This window comes from Ambystoma mexicanum, chromosome 13 (genome assembly GCF_040938575.1).
Source record: "Ambystoma mexicanum isolate Mex_15411 chromosome 13, UKY_AmexF1_1, whole genome shotgun sequence".
Lineage (NCBI taxonomy): Eukaryota > Metazoa > Chordata > Amphibia > Caudata > Ambystomatidae > Ambystoma > Ambystoma mexicanum.
This window is the reverse complement of record NC_090938.1, coordinates 707,853,203-707,874,901: the sequence shown is the minus strand read 5'-3', so window position 1 is coordinate 707,874,901 and position 21,699 is coordinate 707,853,203. Positions and strand designations below refer to the sequence as shown.

Here is a 21,699-nt window from a genome sequence, read left to right as displayed (position 1 = left end):
TACTTGGATTGTGAGGGCGAACAATTGCGCGAAGTTCGTGCATAAGCACCATCATAATCCTCAACATAGACCGTGTGAGGCAGGCTGCCCTGAAGTCATGCAGCTCGGTAATGCATTGAGGCCGTGTCTCGTCTTCCGATATGTAGGACAAGCATCCAGAGTTTTCTCGGCAGCAGCAGTTCTCCTCCTCGGTTGGCATTACCTCGCACCGATTGAAGGTACACCAGGTGGAAATGTCGTCCATGCAACTAGGTTCAGTACACCAGGTGGAGACGTCGTCCATGTGACTAGGTTCAGGCTCTTGATCTGCTGATTTGTCCTCCAACATTAAAATAGATAGTAATGATAGTACTAGTATCTGTTTGCATGCTCTACGAGCAACGAGGATAGCTGAACAGAGTAGAAATGAGCCACAGGATATCCCAAAAAAGACAGTGAAACGATTGGAAAGCAAATCTGATGTTGTCTGATGAGAAGCAGTCTTTTTATACTTATTGTGGAAAGAGGCGTCCTGCCATTTCCATGGAGACACGTCATTAGCTGGAGCACAGAGAACGTTGACACAAGACGTGCATAAGCGTTGTGAAATGGGCCGTACGCATCTAGTGATGTCAGCCTCAGGGGCGGGGGATATGATTTAGTGCCGCCAGGGCAGTTCACATTAGGTCCATGCGGCAACGGATAAGATTAGCACAAGATGGCTTCGTCCTGCTGCCTGATTTCGCATGTGTAAAAGTGAGGAAAACTACGGTAAGGTGCATAGGAAATGTTTGTACCATCGATCAACGTATGCTTAAAAACACATGCCCAAACGCTCGCAACAATAATATTTTTGAGTGCACTATTCCTTTAACGTGTGTGGCTGCGTCCTCGCATCAAAATAAAACCCGGCCATCTTAGATTTCCCACGGTAATTGTACCTGAGGAGATCTGAATTTGGAGCTAGGCAATCCCGTTCACACAGGTAAAAATCACTATATTGGGAGATAATCTATTAGTAATACCTAATTAGTTATAACTTTATCAAAGGACAACATTTCTTTAAAAAAATGTTTTGCTTATGTATACCATAGGAAGAAATAGAATGGCCTTTTACTATGGCAATTGAAAAGGACATATAGCAGACGACAAATATCTTGAAGAATATAAAGGGTGCAAACTAGTATGAACACATATATTATTGATACAATAATGTTTCAAAGAAAATTACAAATATCTAAGTTACAGATATCTGGTTTATCACAGGTTTACAAAAAAGTGTATCCATTAAAAAGCCTCCTGATGAACCGCCTGCTATAAAGACGGGGAAACACGTGTCAGGACTAGAAGCAAGAATCTGGGCAATTGAATGAACAGAATTCAATTACAAATACTGAGAACAAGAGAGAGTGGTGTTAACTAATAGCCAACTTCATTTTGAATAAAAAATCAGGGGCTACAACCAAAAATCCAGGAAATTGAATGAACCCAATTCAATGAACAATACTCTGAACAATGAGAGAGCGGCGCTAACAAATAGCCAACTTCAATTTTGAACAAAAATTGAATGGCATGGGGCTACATCCATGATTTTAGGATATTGAATGAACAGAATTCGATTAACATCATTCAGAAAAGAGAGAGTGACGACAACTAATAGTACACTTCATCCGTACAAAAAATGTAATGACATTAATTCAAGAAAGTACATCTAAAGTAAGAGCATAACAGAAAACAAGGTTGAACAAGAGTTGAAATAGGAGATTAACTCCAATTGTAAACTTCAAAACTATACATTTGAGTGAATACCTTGTTATCAAAAAACAAATTGATTACAACAGAATACCTTTGGCAAAATATTGGAAACATCAAAAAGCCACGGTATTTTAACTCATTGGATACATCAAAAAGTGACGGTATTGTAACTCATAAATAAAAATTCTAATTTGGTGCAACAAATCTGGACCCCGTTTGTCGTTTTTTACCATGTAAGAACATACTCCAGTTGGCTTTACCATTAAAAATGCATGCCACAGTATAAAAACATGTCCAAACTGGTTCCACTAAAATGCCACTCAAGCTACATAATAACACTTATCATGCTTACTTCATCATAGATGCCCAATACAAAATGCCATGCCACAGTAAGAAATGGCTAGACCTGTTGCATACAAATGCCAGTCTTGCTACAAATTAACACTTATCATGCTAGCTTGATCACAGATATCCAATACAAAATTGCATGCCACAGTACGAAATGGCTAGACTGGTTGCATAAAAATACCAGTCTAGCTACATATTAACACTTATCATGCTTGCTTTATCAAAGATTCCCAATCCAAAATGGCATGCCAGATAAAGAATAATACTACTGATCAGGCTTGCTTTATCAAAGATGCCCAATCCAAAATTCCATTCCAGAGTATGAAATGGCTAGACTGGTTGCATAAAAATGGTAGTTTAGCTTTGAAATAAAACTTTTCAAGCTTGGTTTATCAAAGCTGCTCAATACAAAATGTCATACGACAATAAGAAATGGCTAGACTGGCTGCATTAAAATGCCAGTCTAGCTACATAATAAAACGTATCATGCTTGCTTTATCAACCATGCCCAGTACAAAATGCCATGCTAGCTCTGTGGTGTGCAAGCGCCTAGCACTCACACATAATCACATTCATTATGAATGTGATTATGTGTGAGTGCAAGGTGTTGAGAGGCCATCAATTGTGTGTGTGTGTGTGTGTGTGAGGTACTTGGGGGCCCAGGCATGGCATCTTTTACTAGGCATCTATCATAGATGCCCATTAATAAATGGCATGACTTCCTCCTGGGCCCTCCAATGCCTAACATGCAGAGATAATCAATTATGTGTACATGCAAGATTCTGGGGTCTTAGGGGTCAGGCATAATATGATATGATCTGGCATTTATAACGTGCCTATACACAAGTGTTTCAAGGCAAGGGAGGGGCACAGAGGGAAGATAGAGTCAAGGCCTACTAGGCTAGGTGACAATGAGATTGTGCAGGGGTTCAGGGGAGGGGGGAAGGGGAAAGTGTGAGGCGGAGGGGAAACGGGCAGTACAGTACATAGATAACAGTAAATAAATCAAAACAATAAATAAGAACAATAAATAAGAAGTGCTGCCAGCTGGTGGCAGGTGCAAGGTAAGTGCAGACATCAGGTGTCGAGTGCTGGTAGGGGACTGTAGGGATTTAGAAAGAGCCCCAGAGTGCAAGGGTTGCCACGGGGGCAGTGCAGGTGTGCAACTGGTGAGGAGGGGACCTGGGCCCGAGAACAGAGAGTAGCCAGGTGACGAGTGCAGTTTCAGATTCAGTCAGAAATTCACCAGGGGAGAGGAGGAGAGAATGCAGAAGCAAAGAGGCATGACATTGCATGTGAAGTGCTAGGAATCAGATCAGACTGAAATGGCATTCTTTAAAATGCATAGCCAGTAAAAAATGCCATGCCTGCCCCCTGAGCCCCAGTGCCTCACACGCACAAGATGAATGTGATTGTGTGTATGGGAGGCGCTGTGGGGCACAGGGGTCATGCATAGTATTTTCCACTCACTGGACATCTATCATAGCTGTCCAGTAAAAAAATACCATGCCTGTCTCTGGGCCCCACTGCGCCTAATGCATGTATGCAATCAGCATGATTATGTTTGTATGCAAGGTGCTGGGGGTTCCAGGGGGCAGACATGGTATTTTTTACTAGACATTGAAGCAATTGCCCCGGACCCGATCCCAGACCCCTCATCACTTTTGGATGACACAGAGGCCCGCAAAGGTGCGGTAGGGGAGTTTACAGGAGGGAGGGCAGTGTTGTTAGGAGCCATAATGCAGGGAGGGGTGTGTGTGTCTTGCTCTAGCATGCATGGGGAATCAAACGCCATTTTGAATAGTAGAAGCCATGTTGGAATCAAGGCCTAGTTTTGCACTGAAGACAGGGCCACAGGCCTGAGTCATGGGCCTCATTACGAGTCAGCTGGTCCGGAAATAATGGTGGCTGTAAACCTGCTGCCATCGTTGTTTCCGGACCGGCTGATCTCGAGTTCTGCAGGTGGGAGGTGTCACTCCCGCCAGGTCTGACCTGGCGGGTTTAAGACCACCCGCCTGCAGGCGGATGTGGAAACACCAGCACCATTACAGCATGGTGCCAGTGTTTCCACTTGCCCATTCCCATGGTAATGGGAGTCCGGCGGTAACTTGCCGGAATATCCAGCACGGTTACCGCCGGACTCATAATAAGGCCCATTCAAATAAAGTATATGCAGGCGGTAATGGATTGTAGCTTGGGCACCAGTGAGGAAGGCCAGAGCTGCAGAGATCCATAGACCCTTCACTGTCTCATGTTGCCAACATTTCGTATCCCAGAAGGAAAGCGCCCTGCAAGGCCACAAGAAGGTTGAGAGCTCACTATGAAAAGCAATCCCACGAGAAGGAGGGCATGAGTCTCTGACCCTTCCTGTCCCAGCTCTAAGTAATAACACCCGAAAGCCCCAGCCTCAAGACCCCCAGGAATCCAAGATACCAGTCAGTCCCAGACACCAACCATAAAACTGTTAAACTCCCAATCGATCAGAAAAGATCTGAAACAGGTATCAGTCACCTTCACCATAGATCACGTGATTTGTGCTTCAAGGTGCCAGAAGGGATAAAACAACAGAGCTAATACGAGGGTGGGGAACTTTGGATGGGCGCCAACGTGTCTGGAATCAAGCTTTAGTTTGTTAGAGGTGATGGCCACGAAGTGTCCTCTTAGCCCATCTGTACAGTACCAGGTGCACATCAGGTTAGCTTGTATTGTTTTTTTCTTCTCATATTTGCGCTGAGTTGGCTGCTGAGTTGCAGTCTGTGGCAGTCTATGGGAGCTATGGTGCAAACGCAGAGCCAAGAGGAAGAAAGTCGTCACCTCCGGAGTCAGCGCACTCATGGTGAGGATATTGGTTTGGAACACAGAAATCTGCTGAAAACACCACTCCATTTCAAAAAGACCATGCTGCCATCCTCGGAGACGAGCACCCTTCCTGGTGAAGGTAGGAGAGTAACGTATCAAGCTTCAACACCCCTCCAGTCATCACCACCCTCCCATGCACATACATTAGTACCCCCTGTCTCCCCTGCCCCTTGCTCTGAAATCAGACTTCTGTTGAGAAGCAGTACGAGCAAAAGCTCACCGGATGGGCCGGGCGAGCATGAGGGGGTGCGGGACCCAGCAGACTGTGTGGGCAAGCGTGGGGAGCGTGGGGCACGTGAGTCTATGGAGGAGCGGGGCGGGAGAGCTGACAGTGAGTGGCGCAGTGAAGCGCGTTTGTCGGCAGTCGTGCCGGCCCCGCCCCCCTGTCTCACCTTAGTGCGGGTACATTGGCAACAAATGAGTCAGTGAAGTCTGGTGAAGACGAAACGACGGCTCAACCCCTGTTCCCATGTAAAGAGACATCAGTGACAGTTTTCTGCATATCGAATACAGATAACATTGCAGAGATCGAAGACCACCAAACAGTTATAGAAGATCTGAGCACCCTGCATGTCGACACAGACGTACCAGAAACATCTGGGAAAATGAAAAACGTATTTGAAAATAATGCTGAACTAAGAGACGAACAGAATAATGACGTGAGGCCGCCCCCTTTTGAGGTGCAAATTGAAATTCATGCGCCTCCGTCTGGGACAGAATTGACGATTTCAGCTCTCCGCCAGATCTCTTTTACTCTACCACAAGAAGAAAGGACCCCGGATACACAACTCAAAGGCTGTAGTATTGACATTGAGGACTTAAGTGATTCCCTAGAGGATATATGCAGCCCCATGAATTCGACAGACTTGGCAAGCAAATCCAGCAAAGGGGGCCAAAAAAGGTCCCCGCCGAAGCATTTTCACGCGAATACAAAAGGAAACCCAAAGGCGTGGCAAAAAGAAATGGGAAAGGGAAAGCAGTTCCCAAACTAAATACAAATCAAAAAAATACACTGACAAAACATGTTTCCAAAGATGTCAAAATACAAGAGAAAAAACGAATATACAGAAAGATTAACCCGCTTGGAAAGAAGAGCTCAAACAATGTGGGCTCACTAGTCTTCTTTTTCCAAATAAAGGAGACCTCTGCCAAGCCTAATTCAGGCGAACTCTCTGATGCAGAGATATTGTAAGGTGCTAATCTTCCGGCAAACCACAAGCGTCCTGGTAATCAGGGCTTCACCTGGAGTGGTATGGGTTCTATCTTGAAGACTGTTCCAATGATCAGGGCAAAATTACATTAAGAGCTCTGGGACAAACCAAATTCTTGGGAAACCAACCTAAAAGGCTGGAGAAGAACTAGAATGGAGGAGGGACCCGGTGCAACCCCAAAATTCTACTCAAGAGCCACAAACAGACCCTATACATGAGTGGTGTCCTGCCAATGACCTCTGCCTTAATGCCAGTAAGACTGAGATTCTCCTCATCGGCACACCCGCTACCTCCTTCCCTGCTGCTCTCTGGCCGGCCTCTCTTGGCCCTCTTCCTGCTCCCACCTGCAAGGCTAAAAACCTTGGGGTCATCTTCGACGGCACACTCTACTTCTCTCCTCACATCTCTGACGTCTCCAAGAAGTCACATTACCAGCTGCACCTCTTGAGAGATATTCTCCCTTTCCTCACCTTCTCCCAGAAGCTCACTGTCTCCAGAGCTCTGGTTCTCTCTAGGCTGGACTATTGCAACAGCCTCTTTCTAAATCTGCCTGCTTCTACTCTCCGCCCTCTGCAACTTATCCAGAACAGGACTGCGAAACTTGTCCTTGGCCTCAAGCCCAGGGATCGTATCTCTCCAGGACTGAAATCTCTGCACTGGCTCCCAGTGTCCGCGAGGATTAAGTTCAAAACCCTCTGCATTGTCCACAAGGCCTTCTGGGGCCTGGGGCCTCACTTTGACTCCTCTCTCTCTTTCTCCCACCATATCTCTCTCACTTCTCGTGCCTGTCGCTACCACCTCTTCAATATTTGCAAAATCCACCCCTCTCTCACCTTTCATATTACTAAACTTCTAATCTCCTCTCTTAGCTTCTCTCGCCTCTTCTACTGCTCCTCCTTACTCTTTGGCCTGCCTACTTCTCATCCCGATCCCCTTAAGTCTATCTACCACTCTGCTATCCGTACCCTCTGTCTCCTTACCTCCCACAACTCTATCTCAGCTTCCCTCTCCTCCCTTGGCTGGCTTCCATTTCACTCTCAACTTAAATTTCACTTTCTCTGCCTTGTCTTCAAATCTCTCCATGGACTTGCTCCCCCTACCTCTCCTCCCTCCTCTCTTTCTACACTCCCTCCCGCTCCCTTCGCTCAGCTGATCACTTCCTTCTGACTGTACCCCTGTCCCCTTGTGCCCCCTCCCGTTTCTGATCCTTCCAGCTCCTAGCTCCCCTGCACTGGAACTCCCTACCTCTCTCAATTCGTTCTAGTCCTACTTTCTCCTAATTTCGTACCTCCCTTAAATCTCTCCTTCTTCACCCCTCCTTTCTTTCTCCTTCCCTTGATTACCTCCCTCCACTCCCTACTACCCCACTCTCACCCTTTCCCCTCTCTCCTCCTTCTCCTCCCCTTCTCTCCTCTCCCTCACATTCCCACTGCTCTTTTCTCCCTATTCCCTCGAGTTTAATTGCTCTTCTTACTGGTTTGTTGATTGATTGATTCATACTGTAATTTGCTTCGTTATATTGTTTATGTTTTTTGTACCAAGTTGTTCAATTGTGCAGCGCTTTGGAGTAAAGCGCTGTATAAACAAATAAATACAAATACAAATACCTTCAACACTCTCTTCCTAAATATCTTCCTTCTCGAACTCTTCGCTCATCGGCCTCCAACTCCCGCAGGGTTAGTCGCTTCTCCAAGCAACGAGTTGGTGGTAGATCTCTTTCCTCGGCTGGTGCCTCCCTCTGGAACAGCCTCCCTGCCTCCCTGAAACTTGGGGAGAACCATCTCCGGTTGCGAAAGCACCTCAAAACCTTTCTCTTTGCTTCTGCCTTTTCTCCTCCTCTCCTCTGCTGACCTCCTAGCTGTAACTGGAACTGCACTGACTACCTGGACACCCTCTGATCTCGGGTCCAGGTCCTCCCACGCCAGTGTCTCACACCTGCACTGCCCTCTTGGCAACCCCTGCTCTAGGGGACTGTTTCTGTATCCCTACAGTCCCCCTCCCAGCCTGTGACACCGGTTGTCCGCAATTATCCATGCACTTGCCACATGCTGGCAGTTACTTACTATTGTTATCATCTTTGCCATGTACTATACTGTCCCTGCCCCCTTCCCATGCACTTGCCATGCGATCTGAATGACACCTGGCCTAGTAGGATCGCTGTCCGTCCTCCCTTTGTTTCCCCTTCCTTGCATCATCGCGCCTTGAAACACTGGTGCATATGCGCGTTATAAATGCCATATCATATCATATTACTCTTCTTGAGAAATCCTGCTTGGATAAGCAGGGGACATCTGATCTCGAAATAAGGCAAACTAAAGGAAAAGACATGGGGCCTCATTACGACCCAGGCGCTAATGGGTTAACGGCGCCGTAAAAGGCTGTGGCGCCGTTAACCCATTAGCACCTAATTACGAGGTCCCTTTGTGGGACCCAACCTTAACGGCTGGTGTAGACCAGCCGTTAAAGTAGGGACCCGCAAAGGGACCTTGGTGCTAATTACGGTGCCGCAATTTGCGGCACTGTACTTAGCGCCTTCCCCATTCCCATTGAGCCCTATGGGGCAAAAATGGGAATGGGGAAGGGCCATGGAGGAAGGGGGAATTACCACCCCGCCAACCTTGTAATGGGGTGGTAATTCCCCCTTTCTCCATGGCGGAGTCGGTAACTTACCGGCATGGACCATGGTGCTAATAGCACCATGGTCTTCCGCCAGGGTCGTAATGAGGCTCATTGTGATCCCAGATGGAACACTTAATCAGCCCACAATGGAAATAGAAAATCAGATGAGGGCCCTAGAACAGCCACAGATTTTATCTACTACAAGCAGAAGATCAAAGACCTTGGGCTAAACAATGACCTATAAAAGGGAGACAGTTTGAGTAAAGCTTACTCAGCAAAGTCTACAAAGTACTCAGGAAGAACTCAAACTAGACCACATCCCCGTAAGAAGAAGGAGGCTGGAATCCTTGAGATCGCCCAGGACATCGATCCAAAAAAAGAGAGAAGTCTCTCCCCCAAATTGAGAGATCAAGAACATTGGAGCCACCAAAGAGATCAAACGAAATGGAGGTGCAGAATAAGGGAGATATGTCGCCTACAGTCAAAAGATCAAGAGCAACTGAAACTTTAAGTTACAGCAAATTGGATTACAACAAGGTGAAATAATTCTCAATAGAAAAAACATTATGATTCTTCTCCAATGTATTCCCAACCTGTGGTAGATCTGCTCAGAAGACATACAAATCGTAGAGTTTGGAACAAGGGGGAGATTCGACAGTGTATACCTCCATATTCCTTCTTCGGTGGTGAGGAAGATGTTGACAGCAGCTATGGAGAGCTTTCAAAAGTTAGGCTTTGACTTAACTGATTGCTCTAGTGAGAAGATCCCTTTAAAGGAACGAGAGAGAAGCCCAAGATCAAGTAAAACCAGAGGGTCCTAGTTGCTGCAGAAAAACGCATCAAACATGGAAGAGGGAATAAATCGAGACAAAAGAAAAGCGCGAAGAGCAGGAGACTGTGGAACATAGCCCTTCTTCACGACACTCAGAGGCTGATCCATGGAGACTGTCGAGAGGGATAAACACGACCTTCCAAGACCCATTGAACATAGGTCATGTGCCGAATGGTCCGTTACCGAAGCTAACAGTGACCTAGTTAACCAGCCGGAACAGAGGGATATCCTTGATACTGAATCGCGAACTAACAACTGTCAAAAATGTACATGGATTCCGGAGGCCGTAGCAAAATGAGCCAGAAGATAGCCATCCTGTGATGCCACAACCCACCAGAAAAACAGGAGGGAGGGTGAAGACGAACCCCTGGTTCAACAACTAATAACCATGGGCTTGTGGAATACAAGAGGGTTTAGCCATTTACTGACACCTAGTGATGTGAACCTGGGCGATTTCAATCTCCTATGTCTTCAGGAGACATGGCTAACCAAAAAACCCTATCTGTATGGTTTTGAAATCTATATATCACCAGCTCACAAAGGCTCGAAAGGACGTCCATGATCTGGATTGTTAACAGCGATACGATCCGGAAGTGAATTTTATCATGTAAGGACACTAACCTGAAATCTGTTTTTCCAAGTGATCCTACTAAACTGGAGACATGAACAGCGACAAAAAAGGATGATCAAGGCGAGGCAATGATCTTGATTAATACATATTGTGGTTAAGCCCACAGCTAGTGAGGGGCACGCTGCTGTTTTATGCCATGGGAGTTCTTTGTTCTTTGTGTTTTTGTGGCATTCACTCAGAGAAAAGACTGCCCGTATGGATTTTGCAGCTTTAAGAGCGAAGGAAACTGAAACGGAACTGAACCCCACCCAACCAGGAAGTTCACCTTCAAAAGGTGACTGAGTGAGCCCTTGCAGCGTTAAGCCCACAGCAAGTGAATGGCACGCTGCTGTTTTCGCTGTGGGAGTTCTTTGTTCTTTTCATGAATTCACTCAGAGAAAAGACTGCCCGTGTGGATTTTGCAGCTTTAAGAGCAAAGGAAACTGAAACTGAACTGAACCCAGCCCAACCAGGAAGTTTGCCTTCAAAAGGTGACCGAGTGTGCCCTTGTGGCATTAGCCCCACAGCAGGTGAAGGGCACGCTGCTGTTTTAGCTGTTTGCCTGGTTGCCGCTGTGGCTACCCGCGACTCTGCGACAGCTGCAGCCTGGAATCCAGAGGTAAGCTACAACGCCACAACGCTCTATTATATCGACGGCCTTGTCGCACTCACAGGGTAACACACAACGATAACTTCCCACACAAGCGAAACCGACAACCATTTCCCTACTCATTCATTCACAGACTACTCACCCGCCCCTAAACGCAACAAGTGACAATAAGCGTGAGCGCTGTTCCGCTCGAGACAATTGCAATCCAAATTCAACAGAGTAATATAGAAACAAGGTGCGACCAATCACTTATTGCTGCTACACAACTAACTCAACGTAGGCCAATCAGCAGGAGATTGCTAAACACATATATGACAACAACAGAGGTCGCCGCGCGACTGCCTGTGTCACTGCCCTGCTGACACAAAGTACAACAACTGAAACCTCATAAAGCGCCACCCACGACACAAGACAATAAAAAATAATAATAAATAAAACAAACAGCGACCATTGCAATAGTACTTGGATGGAGACTGCAGGCCCCACTGTCCTTTGATCCACCCTCCAGTAATCTGAAGACGCCTCCCCACTACCTTCATCCACATCAGAGATAGCAATGCTGATAATTCAGGCACCTACAATCAGGTGGAGACTGCGGGCCCCTGTAGGTGCCTTTCCCCGTCTTACTACGTGTGAGAGAAAAAGAAATAAAATAACAGGCAAAACCCCTTGTAGGGGAAAGAGGCACTGAGACCTGGCTGCAAGAGTTCAAAGGATGGTTTATTTCTCCAGCTAGGAAATAACCCAAAAAACTCTACCTCATTACATCAGTGTCAACATTTATATTAGTTAAAGTAACTCTAACAAAAAATACTAAATGGACCCGATTGGCCAGACGGTGTGGTGCTGTAGGTGTGGGTAGCATCTCTTCCTCCTGGTTGGCTGAGTAGCTGACGGACGTCAAACATCTTGTGCTCCATGCAGGTCAGGGTCCGGTCACTGTGGTCACTACCTAAGCTAGTATTGTTTCATACTAAATGACAAATTATTTAAAACATTTTATGCTACTTGTCACATTCATACATAAGTTACATACAATGATCATTGTCAGTACAATTGGGTCATTCGTGGCTTTAATTGAAGGCCGTGACCTTTATTGTGCATGTAAAAGAATCAGGCTATGTTTCGCCTCTCTTTCTAAGTTTCAAACTCATTAGTGCAAGTAAAAGCATATATAATAATAAAAATGCTTAAGGTTAGTGGTGGGGGTGTTGGGTGGGTTTCGCAACACAGGCGAGGGTCTGGCACTTGAAAGAAATACTTTACAGGGGGTGCAGGGTCAGAATGGCAATAAATTGTTTTAATGGGGGTGGGTGGCTTGCACGTTTATGAGAACGAATCGAGCAGAAAATGCTTACCTCATCTTGTTTTACATGCCGGTTTTCAGGCAAACAGTGATCTCAGAGGAAGAAAACTGTAGCATATTGATTGTTGCAACTTTCTCCAGCCTCAGCGTGAGAATGGAAGCGCAGAGCTTTTCCTTCGCAGGGGGAGTGCAAGGGTGGGGGCCAGCCAGCTGCCTGCGCGCCTTGTGTGTGTGTGTGTGTCTCTGTCCTTGGCTGCTGCGGTGGAAAGGGGAGCTGAGCATTGCTGTACTATCGCAGTGAGGCCTGTTTGCCGAAGATGGAGTCGAAAGGGGGCACAAAAAATGGATGCCCCGTGTCCTGCACAGTAGTCCCCTCTATGCAGCAGTCAACCGTGGTTAACTTTACATAAGGGCAAGGGGTAATACCACTACCGGAGGCACGCGGTCCAAGCCTTGTACTGAGGAGCGTATGACGCGAGGGGGCCTGAGGACCCCTCGCTCCCATACATTCCACCCTTTCGTTACATCTAAAGTAACAAACTACTTTATCTCGTTTTTCCGTTCTCCCTTCGGTAGCGCTCAGCTTCAGCCACAGCCTCATCCCAAGCAGGTGTACCCTTTATTGGCATCCATGCTTTACACACACTTCTTAATCTGTTACCCCTTCTTGCATATTCTTGGGGGGTGACCATTAAGTATATCTCACCATACCCATCTAAATCTATCCATACCTCATTATACCACAGCAAGTTTTTTGGTTCTCTAATGGTAGTGTAATGTAGATTATCAACCACGTCCCCATACAGTCTATAGATGGCAGTCATCCTATACTGTGGTGTGGTGTATTCTCCGGTTTGTACTTGGGCATCTATCATGGTAGCCAACATTGTCTGTCGGCCCACTGTTACCATCATCATTGCTGAATTAGGCATATTATTTTCACAGCATCTCAGTCCCAGTTGGCACACACAGAATATCAAGAGAAGAAAGACTATGATGGGAATGAGTATCTTTGCTGCGATGTTCACCCACAATGGTCAGATCTTCGAACCACGTGTTGTTGTCTACTCCGCCTTCTGCTCTCATTCTTTCTCCTAAATTATGCACTGCTGTTATCACATGTGACAGTGTCGCGTTATCAGCATCGGAAGTTGGTACGAACGTGCAACACGCCCCCCCAATTTTTTTGCAAACACCACAGTCCATCGCTGTGATAAGATCTAAGACATATCTGTTTTGCATCGTCATCCGGCGCAGTGCACGGAGCTCTATTTTTATGATGTTGAATCCTTCTTCAGTGTCGTTGGCCAGCTGGATGAGCTCCAAGCGTATTATCTGCAGCCATTTCGCGTTTGCCCTTGCTTGAACGCCTGGTGCTAGGAACGATGCAAAGAATGTTTCTGCAGATGAGAAAAGCTTATACTGTTGTGGAATTTTAGCAAGGAGTTCTGACGATTTGGACAAAATATAATTGGATCTTTTGCTGTGTGACAACTTGGTTTTCAAAGTTTCTTCTGACAATAGTTTGTGATTGTCTCATCGGGCGCTGTCGATGGTTCAGCCGATTGCCCTGCTGCCGATATGTCAGCCGATTGGCCTGCTGTCAATGTGTCAGCCGAAGGCCTTGCTGTAAACTGGACGTGGCTCTCTAGTATCACCATTAGTGCTGAGTGAAGTGTGGCTAGGGCACAGTGCCCCTCCAGGATGCTGGGAGATGCAGGTAAGCTTGTTTGCCACAGATCCAGTATATGTCCATTAATGTAGCAGTGCCTTTTTTCATGACTGGCATTATTTAAGTCTTATTGCACTGCCGCACCGTTCCCATGTTCACCTTCCCTTCTTCATGGAAGCAAAGTTTGTGCGGTATCTCCTTTTGAATCTTTATGGGTCTCTCCAGGGGTGTGACCCATGTCAGCTTGGTGATATGCTGTGTCCAGATGGAGATGCACGTTTCTTTTGCCCATTCGTATGTTTCATCTGGCAGCCCTCGAAGCCCCTCAGCTTTGCATTCAATCGTTTCATCATGCCATTTGTCATCTGCACATCTTGTGCCTTTTATAATGAAAAATGGCTCTTGGAGGCAGATTACTCCTTGTCGTCTGCTGGTGCAAGTTTGTTCGTTTTCCAATTTTTCCATAGTGACTGTGTGTGCTTGAAATGTCTTTTTTATTCTACACAGCATCAGATGAATCAAACATTGGGCCTCAGACAAGGGTACTTCCTGTGGAATTAACATTTCTGGGGTTCCAGTTGCATGGGGAATAAGTGAGCAAACGTAACAACTTTCATTACTTGCTTGCTTTGCTGCGGCGCTCATGTCTGAATACCATTTGTTTGATTGGTCAGGGTGTCGGGGGTCCTCTATTTCATCTAACCCCAAGTTATGATAAATATCGTATTGGTTTTTTCCCACCCCCCTTTTCCTCCTCCTTCTGTTTTTTAATTGGGTACCAACTAGTGAATATTGCAGCGGGAATGTTCTAGACCATGCTTCATCTGTGTTGTTCATTGTGACATGTGTGTATTCAGTGGTGGTTTCTGGTGCAGTGTGTGTATGCATGCTTGTATTTCTGGAATCAGTTAACCAATAGTAATCATCATTTACATCCCATCCAAGCTCTAATTCCTTGGCTCCAGTATTATTCAACAATGGAATAGCAGTTTCGTTTACGTGCAATAGTAAAAGGGGCAATGTTATATTTTTATCATTCAATTCAATGTTATAAGTGTCCTTCAAAATAGCCGTTGCTTCAGTCCATATTAATTTAGACCATGGTTTTGTCATATCAGTTCCGCTTCCCCCTTTGTTCATTTCATTTGCCACATATAAAACAGCATTATACCAAATAAGAAAAAACATCATTATTGCAAATAATATGGCAGCATATTTTATAACACATTCCAAATTATTTAATCTTTCCAAATTATTTAATCTACTGGCCCTAGTGGCATCCCTATTTCTATCTAACATTTCAGCTTGCTCAGCCATTTCGTCGCATTGGCTTATGTTGAACCTATGTGGGCGAGACAAATTTGTTAAGACACATGGAAGAAAAATAATTGCAATTGTTTCATTTCTTTTTCATTTCTTTACTCAGTTAGGCATGTAACAATTCCTTTTCATTTCATCATGGAATAGATTAGGAAAAATAGAAAAAACAACACGATTTATATGAAAAGAAAAGAGAGAGAGAGAAAGAGAGAGAGAGAGAGAGAGAGAGAGAAAGAGAGAGAGACAAAATATATATATAAAACCTTTGATTTTCCCCAATACTTTCCCAGGGCCTCATTACACGGATGGCGGTAAGGATTTACCGGTACCGGTAAAATACAGGTACCGGTAAATCCTTACCGCCTTACTACGAGGTCCCTTTGCGGGTTGGGGGATTTAACGCCTGCTTTTTGCAGGCGTTAAAAACCAACCCGCAAAGGGACCCAGGGAGCTAATTACGGTACTGCAATTTGCGGTACCGTAATTAGCGTCTTCCCCATTTCCATTATGCCCTATGGGGCAAAAATGGGAATGGGGAAGGGCAATGGTGGAAGAGGGAATTACCGCCCTGCCAACCTTGGAATGGGGCGGTAATTCCCCTTTCCGCCAAGGCGGTGCCGGTATTTTACCGGCATGAACCATGGCGCTAATAGCGCCATGGTTCTCCGCCATCCGTGTAATGAGGCCCCCTGTCTTAAGTTGCAATTGTCATCATGTCAACCTGTGCCAGTGGTGGCATCCACACAGTCAGTTTCATTTTGGGGAGGTGTAACACTGTGTGCCCTTCTTACGTCTGAGATGTGCACCCAGTATTTTAACCCTGTGACTTTAACTGCATTTGGGGTGCTATACACCACTGTGTATGGACCATGAAATGTTGGTGAGTTCCACCTCCTTACGAAGCTTCTAACAAGGATTTGCTCCCCTGGCATTAAAGGCCCCTCTGAGCTGTCTGCTGTCGGCACGGAGGTGTCTATTGCTACATCTTCAGTAAATGGTGAAACAATTTGATTTGCTATCCTGCGTACTGCGCGCGTTAGCTGTGTTAGGTATTCCTTAAATTCTTCTCCCAGCACTGTGGCAGCCCTATGCGCATCAGACGCTCTCCTAACAGGGGAGAGCGGTGTGTGCATTCTCCTTCCCGTCACGATTTCGTGCGGGCTTAAATGATGGTCCTTGCATGGTTGGTTTCTGAGTTGGAACAGTGCTAGGGGCAGACAATATACCCAATTTTTTTTCAACGTGCTGCATAATTTCGTTAAATTGCTTTTAAGCAGCCCGTTGATCCTCTCCACAACTCCATTGGCCATTGGATGATAAATCGAACATAATTTGTGTTTCACCCCCAGTAGGGAGGTCACTTCTTTGAAGAGGTAATTTACAAAGTGCGTGCCGTTGTCTGAACGGATCACGTCACAGATTACCCACCGTGAGAATACTTCTCGCACAAGGAATTTGGCAGCACATTTTGCATCAGGATGGGGACAGGAGCCCGCTTCCACCCACCGTGAAAAAGGGCATACCACCACAATCAAGTATCTTGCTCCGTTACATCTTTCTCCCATATCGGCGTAATCGATATGTAGTTCTCTAAATGGGCCTGTAGGGCGTGGCAAAGTGCCAAGCAGAGTTCGCAATGTCATTCCTGAATTGTAAGTTTGGCATGTAGTACATTCAATCACACATTTAGTTAAGTATTCATGTAGATTAGGAACAAACCAATCCTCTTGAATATCTGAGGCAATGTGTTGTTTTGCAACATGAGCTGGAAAATGCAGTTGTTGGAATGCTACTTCTAATAATTCTACGGACATCACTACCTTGCCTGTCGTTTCCTGTCTCCAAATGAGATCTGTGGCTGATTGCTTACACCCTCGTTTGCCCCACAACTCCTGCTGTTCCGGTGGGGTTCTTCTCTGGAGTTCTATCAATTGTGCTATGGGCGTGTTATTGTATGCATCTGCTGGTTGTTCTTCTGTGCTTGTTTTTACAATGTACTCGGATGTTGGTGTCTTATTGAAGTACAAGGCTTCTTTCGCTGCCGCGTCGGCTGCCGCGTTCCCCAATGAGACAGCGTCTGTGTTATGGGTATGGGCTTGGCATTTAACCACCGCTACTACCGATGGTTCTGCTAAAGCTTCTATTAGTTCATTTAGCAACGTGGCATGTTGTACAGGGGACCCGTCTGCTCTTCTGAACCCTCTCCTTCGCCAACGTGATAACCCTGAGTGAACTGTGGTAGTAACATAAGCTGAATCTGAATACATGGTCAGGGCACAGCCTTTGGCTGTATGTAACGCGCTGATTAGCGCAGTCAGTTCGGCTGCTTGTACAGAGTAATGTGAGGGGAGGCGTTTTTGTACAATCACTTCATATGTGTCTTCTTCCATGCGCACTACTGCCATTCCCACATGTTTCTCTCCTGTCTCTGAATTTATGGATGCTGAACCGTCTATGAAATATATTTCACCTTCTGTAAGGGCGTTTTCGCTTGCTTTGGGAATGTCATCGCCCTCTCCCTCGTATGTGCTACAATCGTGTTCCTGTAAATCCTCAGTTGTGCATGGCTCTGTAATAAAGGTAGTTGGGTTCACTGTTTTGCATCTGACCACATGTACATTTGGACTTGATATTATTATTTCATAAGCAGAGGCTCTCTGTGTTGTGAGGGTAGATTTTGATCTTCCCAAGATAGCAAATAACAAATGTTCTGCATATAGCGTTACTGAACATCCCATTCCGATCGTAGCACTTTTCTCAATGGCGAAGGCCGCTGCAGCGAGGGCCTGTTCGCAAGTGAAATGTCCCTGCATTACTGGGTCTAATATTCCACTGTAGTACGCTAATGGTTTATGGCCTAGCGACGTCTTTTGTGTCAATACTGCTGTTATTAATGTTCCATTGCTGTGTGAAAACAGGAAAAATTTCCTTTCATAATCTGGATTTGCAAGGACTGGGGCGTCTGAAATAAGGTCTTTTAATCGAGAGAATTGAGCAATTGTCTCCTGTGTCCATTTTATTGGGGCTCTGTTCTTTTGTGCTTCTTTTAGTGCTTGTAGCATTGGCCGTGTGTATGCTGCGTAATCGAGGATCCACGCTCGGCAATAGTTACATATGCCAAGAAATTTCTGCATGTCCTTCACTGTTTTTGGTATGATAATGTGTCGAATGGCTGCTGCTTTGTCTGGTAATATTCTTTTTCCATCTTTAGATATTTGCTAGCCAAGATACACAACGTCAGCAAGGCAGTATTGTAACTTTCCTTTGTCCACCTTGTATCCCTTGGCAGCCAATACGTTAAGCAGTGTTATCGAGTCTCCTCCACACTCTTCTTCTGTTTTGCTGCAGACGAGTAAATCGTCTACGTACTGTATTATGGTGCTCCCTACATCTATATTGCCAATGTCTTCTCGTAGTACTCTGTTAAAAATGCTCGGGCTTTCGCAATACCCCTGTGGGAGTCTGCGATGTTCATATCTGTTGTTTCCTAATGTAAAAGCTGTAAGGTACTGCGACTCTGGTGCGAGTGGCACAGAGAAAAAGGCATTTTTCAGATCAATGACAGTGAAGCAAGTTGCCGCTTTTGGTATACTACACAATATTGATGACGGGTTAGGCACTAAAGGGAACTCTTTTTGGATGACGTCATTGAGTGGGCGGGGGTCCTGGACCATTCTCCACGCCCCTCCTTTTGCTTTCTTAATTGGAAAAATCGCTGTGTTGCATGGGGAAGTCGATGGCACTAAGATCCCTTGGCTTAGGAGTGCATTCACTGTTTCTCTAATACCTTCCTCTGCTTCTTTGGATATTGGGTATTGTTTCACTCTGGGTGGGAGGGCACCTGGTTTCAGTTTTATTTTTATGGGAATTACCTCAATGCAACAATCCTACATCGTGTGGTCCCGTGGTCCAAATTTCAGGTGCTACCCTGGCCATGTCTTCTTCAAATATTGTCAGTGGGGCCTTTATATTAGCCATGAGTGGGTTGTGTATTTCTCTGTATTGAATCATAATGGGCCTCATTACGACCCAGGCGGTAAGGGGTTTACGGCAGCGTAAACAGCGCCGACCCTTACCGCCTGAGTACGAGGTCCCTTAGCGCCATGGCGGATTTTACACCTGCTTTTAGCAGGTGTTAAAATCCATGGCGCTAAGGGACCATGGAGTTAATTACGCCACCGTAATTTACGGTGGCGTAATTAACGCCTTCCGCACTCCCATTATGCCCTATGGGGCAAAAATGGGAATGGGGAAGGGTAAATGGGGATTGGGGACTTACCGCCCCGCCAAGGTCGGAATGGGGCGGTAAGTCCGCCAACCACCATGGCGTAAACGTAGTTTACGCCATGGTGGTATAGTCACGGCCCAGGCGGTAACTTACCGCCTGGGTCGTAATGAGGCCCAATGTCACATGGTATGCTTATTTCCATTATTATTCCTCCACCCCCTTCGTAGTTAGTAAACAATTCTTCATCAGTAATGTCTTTTAGCATTATGTTTGGCTCTATGCATAGCACACTTCTCCACTCGCGTCCTTGCGTGTCCAGGCCTATGACCACAATGCGTTTGTTGGAAACTTGAACTGCCTCAATGTCTATCGACATGATTGTGCCTGGCACTACATCTGTTGGTGTGATTGGGTGGAATATGAAGTCGGATGGTATTCTCCACTCTTTTTGTGTTATTTCAGGCACTACTCGGGCTAATACCTGTATTCCATAGACGAACATGTCCATGTCAATGGGAATCCCTCTTACTGCAACTTCCTTTGTAATCGTACTTATTGGCAAGAGTGCCCGTACGGGGTATACCCCTGGCGTTGAGCACACTATTCCTCTTTCAGTAAAGGCTATGGTCATGTTTAACTTGCTGAGTAGGTCTCGTCCCATCAAATTGACTGGTGCGTCTTCGTAGTACAATAAGGGTGCACGCACTGTTTTTCCCCCCCACTGTTACATCAAGATCTTTTGTGTAAGGAACTTTTAAAATAGCCCCAGAGAACCCCTGCGTCTCCAAATTTCTTCCCGAGAGCTGAAACCGCCCTTCCGTGAGGCATGATTTTTCTGCTCCAGAGTCTACCATAAAGATAAACTGCTTGTTTCCTATCTCTTCCGCCACTAGTGGTTCCTCATTTGCACTTTGTGTGGTGGATAGTACTGGACACGCAAGTGCTCCCTGTGGACTGTCCTAGTCTTGGTATTTTTGCTGACCTGGCATTGAAAAAACGTTTAAACAGAAAAATGTACCCTTGCTAATAATTATTTTCATATTATTTCTTTTTTTCTTTTTGTTTCAAATAATGAATTAATATCTCTGAGAGGTTTCCAAATTGTGGAAATCCTAAAGTATGAATCTACCGCTGTTCTTATATAACCACCCAAATAATAAAGTAGCTGTGTGTTTCAAAGGACAAACATTACGGTGGTGCTTCCAGTGTTTGAGAAATAAAATAAAAGGTAACTCATATAATTAAGGAAAAAGTGCAAGACATTCACTTTCTACCTCCGAGGACATCAAAAACATATATTTAAAGAAAACCAGAACGCATAATCGGAAGTCAACAAAGTTATAATCTCAACCAAAAAATAGAACAAAATACAAATACATCCACATAATACATTTAGGAAGCAACGTTTTTTTGTAGAAAGAGATTACAATGTGCATAAGCGTTTTGACACAATAAAAAACAAAAAACACAAAGAACATTGGATTAATATTCATTTCTTTACATTATAATGATTAAATCATAAAGAAGAGTGCAAATAGGACATACATGTGATATTGGTTCAGTAAATAAACGAGTATCATGGCCCAATTTCTAGGTATTGTTCAATGATAGTCCCTTTTTGCAATTGTTAGTTTCAAGCAATTAATGCTGCAGGGTCTTTGATACAAGATATCTTTTTTATCCTTGCCAACGTGAGATTTGATGGTTGGAACCGGAATGTAGGCTCCAAACGATCAGGGATATGTATGTATGGTTTGAATCCCTGTCTTCGTCACGTTTCGGCGGTTATTCTATTACGATAGGTCCGCCTTCATCAGGGCTCCTAGTTGGGGACCCTGTGGGAAGTATATGGATATCGAGTCAGAAGGGTGGATATAGAGAGGTAGTGGCCCCTAGTACTTAGGGCGCTATACAAATAAAAATATTTAGAAACTCTCGGCACCGGTGGTCGGCTTACCTGCCGGTGTTTGAGATCCCAGAGGTTCGGGTGTGGGCCACACAGGGAGGGAAATCAGGCGACAGGACCAGGCGTCTATGTGAAGAGTGAGAACTCTCAGGTAAAGTCACAGTCTCGTCTTGGTGATATCCTACATAAGGTATAAAGATGATGGAAAAGAGAGGAGCAAAAAACTATAAATCAGGGGTCTGGCGCCCGGGTTGTGTGGTGCTAATACATAATTGCTAAATAGCTACATGTGGCAAAAGCGAGAGAAAAATGCTCTACCTGGATTAATTTGCCGAGTAGTAGAGAGATTGCGCCGTATGGGTAAATTTTCTCCTCTGTCACCGTTATTGTGGAATGTGGTTGTTCACTTTGGGCTGATGGCTGTTGCCTGTGTGAGAAGAAAAA

The 21,699-nt window shown here is 45.4% G+C and overlaps 1 protein-coding gene and 1 long non-coding RNA gene across 2 annotated transcripts in view; both read right to left on the bottom strand.

Annotated features, from left to right (window-relative positions):
* LOC138521762 (E3 ubiquitin-protein ligase TRIM39-like) overlaps positions 1–21,699 on the bottom strand; it is a 1,417,788-nt gene that overhangs the window by 978,886 nt on the left and 417,203 nt on the right. The gene's annotated exons all lie outside the window — the stretch shown is intronic.
* Positions 20,805–21,657, bottom strand: LOC138520670 (uncharacterized). Its single transcript, XR_011282852.1, has 3 exons — positions 21,574–21,657; positions 21,307–21,436; positions 20,805–21,184 (listed from the first exon to the last, which is right to left on the bottom strand). It is a non-coding gene; the product is annotated as an uncharacterized lncRNA (long non-coding RNA).